The sequence below is a fragment of the Amblyomma maculatum genome, chromosome 5 (assembly GCF_055883805.1).
Source record: "Amblyomma maculatum isolate TAMU_Amacu chromosome 5, ASM5588380v1, whole genome shotgun sequence".
Classification (NCBI taxonomy): domain Eukaryota; kingdom Metazoa; phylum Arthropoda; class Arachnida; order Ixodida; family Ixodidae; genus Amblyomma; species Amblyomma maculatum.
The window spans coordinates 96,938,697-96,943,003 of record NC_139348.1 but is presented as its reverse complement, the minus strand read 5'-3'; the positions used below and the strand labels follow the sequence as shown (position 1 = coordinate 96,943,003).

Sequence of the window (4,307 nt, the reverse complement as noted above, 5' to 3'; positions counted from 1 at the left end):
TGTCTGGAGGTCGTGCGACAGATTCTCAAGATATTGTGTATTAAGCCTTACGCGAGTCATCAGTGCTGGCAAAGAAGCGAAGATAAGTCACTTAGAGTATTGATGTAAGCTATGCCCGACTATGCAGTGAAACGCTGTCTACAAAGCATCGTTCACAGCTGGTATCAACGTCGTTACTGTGCATTCTTGGTTTTTGCTGGGCTTCATTTGTTCTCGCCCCTGCCGGACTATCACGGTAGATGCATTCAGGACAACGAGTGTCTAACCTTTCCAGGAATCTTTGATCAGAAAAGTCAGAATTTTCACACATTCAAGCATTGTTCCAGCTAACCATCGTAAGCGAAAGTAACAGCTGGGCTTCCGCTTACTCTGTTCATTACGAAGAATTTGAAGCACAAGTGGACTTGGCCACGTATATAGTGATGCCTTGAAACCAGCAACTCTTTTTTCTCCCGATGATAGTGAACGGCGGGAAAACGTTCCAGTGCTACCCTCTTCCCATGGCCTCAAACCATCGCTAAACATAGCAGTGAGCTGTGACAGGGACTGCTGTAGGATGAACAAGCGGCATAAGCATCATGTTTTAGTTACTGCCTGGCTTGTATATTATCTCAACAGAAAAAAAAAAGGAGAGAGCCTTCAGCTGTCACGGTCACCATACAGCGCCGGCCCGCGGCTGCGCTAATTGCTTGCCTGAATCGAGCAGACCCAAGCGCCACTCTCTCGTGTTGAATAAATGTATATGTCTGCGTTTTCTTGATGTCTTTTCTTGGTGGCTAAAATTGAGAATTATTGGGTTTTCGAATGGTGAGATCCCGCAATCTTTTACTGTTGACTATTGCCTGTTATTCCTCCTGTAGCCGCTCTCTGGTCATCATGTATTGGTATTTGTTGTCTTCACTCCAAACGCCGCAGTTCTAATAACTGATAGAAGTATCTGATGGGAGATGCGATTCGCTGTCATCTACATATTCTTTATGCCTTACACCAGGCGTCACTGTTATTAAGTGCAATAAAAGCCATGGCTGGGGGTAGCCAATTTAAAGACGGGATAAACCAGGAATCTAGTCGAATGTTTCGGTGAAGATATCAAACAGTTTGCAGGCGGGGCCGAATTAGTCTTATAAGGTGATGTGATGGACACACGGAGAATCCGGATGGATACACCGACGGCAATGGGAGTTTGTTGCTTGAAATCTGTGAGCAGTTTATAACCTAGTTACTGTTAATGGAGAAACAACTGTGAAGGCCAGATGACGTGGGAATTACCTAATAGGCAAACGACCACAGATTATAGCTTAATGTCACCAAGAATGTAATATAAGCTCGTCAGGATGGAAACATTATGGGGTTTAAGAATGGCTGGAGCCTAGCGATAGGGAGAAAGCTGTCAGTGTTGAAGCGATGTTTTCTGTGGACACCTGGGTTAAATGTGCCGCAGTCACAACGTTCGAACGAACCTTCTGTCCTAACAACTCGATGTTGTTCGCATCTACCAACTACCGAGTTACCTGTCTTCCTCTTTCTCTTATTCTTTGTCTTTTCGCCTTCTTGTTCTTTTCCATTTCCTTCTTTTCCTTTATCTTATTTTCTCCTCCAACTCCTGGCCTAGCTCTCGGTGTATACATTGTGACAGTTGCTAGGCAACGGTCATGTGGTACGGTGCCACACTGAGGGCTTGAAATGCTAGCGCAGTGTAGCTTTCGCTAGGAAAATTACAGATGGTTTACTTCAGTTAATCACGGAATATCGCCCAGCAGCGGACATTTTTATGGACTGTGTTTGCTGTGTCTAAATTATTAAACGTTATTTTCCTTAAAACACGTCGTGGGGCTAAATGGTGAATTGCGTGAAGCAAGACTAATCGGCCAAGAAGACTCACACAGGAAACAACCGAGACTTAGAAAGAAAGAGGCTGGACTAGCAACTGTTTATTTGCAAGATCGGGGCTCAAATATATAGAGGCGCTCAGTCACATGACCTCACAATCGCCATCACAACCTTCCGTCGTGGAAACACAATTAACCTTCACTGAAACCAGTTATATACCTTCGCTTACCCAGTTATCGCTGCCTACTTGTCATACAACACTATAGTTGCAAATACTTGAACGAGAACATCTTCGGCGGAACTCCGCCTGGTTGGGTACTTGAAACAGAAGAGAAACACTTATCACCAACCAAATTATTTATTAGAACCCGACGTTTCGGGACCAACTCGGTCTCTTTCTCAGGGGCGACTAAATTTCGAGGCCTGCATTAGCTGGCAGCGGCCTACGCTTCCCCTTTCTCCACACGTGGCGACGTCCAATTGTGTACGCGGAGGGTAGTGTCCCCGGTTTCATGTTCACTGCTGCAGCTGCCAGCCGGATGAACCGAAAAAAGACGTGACGTCATTTGAAAGGATTGGTCTCCACATCAAGTACGACCCCGCCGGGGTGGCGCAGTGGTTACGGCGCTCGACTACTGTTCCCAAGGACGCGGGATCGAATCCCGGCCTCGGCGGCAGCTTTTCGATGGAGGCGAAAAGCAAGGCGCCCGTGTGCTGTGCGATGTCAGTGCACGTTAAAGAACCCCAGGTGGTCGAAATTTCCGGAGTCCTCCTCTACGGCGTCTCTCATAGCCTGAGTCGCTTTGGGACGTTAAACCCCACAAACCAACCAAACCAACCAACATCAAGTACGCTCACCTCCTCAAAGGCTATTTTGTGGTCGGCGCGTTCGCAGTGCTCGGCGAGGGGGTTGCTTTCCGAGTTAAATTGCCGAACATCATTCTTGTGCTGTAAAGCCCGGCGACGGAGATTTTTCGTTTCGCCGATATACGAGGCCGGGCACTTGGAGCACGCGATTTTATAAATAACGCCTGGTTGTTTTTCTCTGGAGATACGGTCTTTTGGTAGTGGTAGAAAATGGCCGACTGTTAAGGCAGGTTTGTGCGACACACAGACGTGTTTGCGTAGGATGCGTGCAAGCGCCTCACTGGTGCCCGCCACTTATGGGAGCACAATGCGAGGGCGCTTCGTCGTTTCCATGCTAACGGACCCTCTTGTCCTGCTAGCTCGACGGCGAGAAGCACGTTGAATAAAGGCGCGTGTGTAGCCACTCTTCTTCAGATCGGCGAAAACGGTGGCCTCTTCCGCTTTTCTCTCCGCCTTGGTGGAGCAATTGTACTCAGCTCTCCTCAGAAGAGAGGAGACCACGGAGGCCTTGTGCACAGCGGGGTGGTTTGAATTGAAATTTAAGTAGCGGCCCGTATGAGTGGGCTTCCTGTACACACTGAAGTTTAGGTCTCTCCCTCGTCTTGAAATCAGGACGTCAAGGAATGGTAACTGAGTGTCCTTTTCCCGTTCCAAAGTGAACTGGATAGAGGGCTTAACTACGTTCAGGTGCGCAAGGAAGTTATCAACTTCTGATTTTTTTATGATGCAAAATCAGTCGTCGACGTACCGAATGAAAACTTTTGGCTTCTCTTGGAAAGACTGGAGAGCTTTCTCTTCAATGGCCTCCATCCTTAAGTTGGAAGCAGTGACTGAGATCACGGCACCCATAGCAGTGCCGCTTGTTTGTTTGCAAAATTCCCCTTTGAAGGAAAAGGCCGTGCCGTTCAAGCAAAACTCCAAGAGCCGGCAAAGCTCTTCCAAATTCAAGCTTGTCCTGGCACCGAGGTCAGCGTCCGCTTCGAGGGCTTGTTTCGCGGCGGAGACGGCACAGGGCACAAGAACGCTGGTAGGCGGATTTTACAGCACAAAAATGACGTCCGGCGATTTAGCTCGGAAAGCAACCACCTCGCCGAGCACTGCGAACGCGTTGACCACAAAATAGCCTTTGAGGAGGTGAGCGTACTTGATGTGAAGACCAACCCTTTCAAAAGACGCCATGTGGAGTCATGGTTCATCCGGCTGACAGCTGCAGCAATGAACAGGAAACCGGGAACACTACCCTCCGCGTACACAGTTGGACTTCGCCACGTGTGGAGAAAGGGGAAGCGTAGGCTGCTGCCAGCTACTGAGGGCCTCGAACTTTAGTCGCCCCTGAGGCAGGGACCGATTGGTCCCGAAACGTCGGGTTATAATAAATAAATTGGTTGATAAGTGTTTCTATTCTTTTTCAAGTACCCAACCAAAAGGAGTTCCGCCCAAGATGTCCTCGTTCAAGTCACTGCGCCTCGACTTCGGCCAGCAGACTGCACAGCTGTCCAAACGCTTCGTCGCTTGTTCCCGCAGCATGGCCGCATACAGGACCCACCTGGACTTTGCCTAGACCTGCCGTGATATGCAGCTGGTTCTACAAAGCCTCCGATTGAAGCGTC

The 4,307-nt window shown here is 48.7% G+C and overlaps 1 pseudogene; it reads right to left on the bottom strand.

The window, feature by feature from the left end:
• Window positions 1-59: 59 nt before the first annotated feature.
• Window positions 60-3,546, bottom strand: LOC146188859 (uncharacterized; annotated as a pseudogene).
• Between the last annotated feature and the right edge of the window lie 761 nt (window positions 3,547-4,307).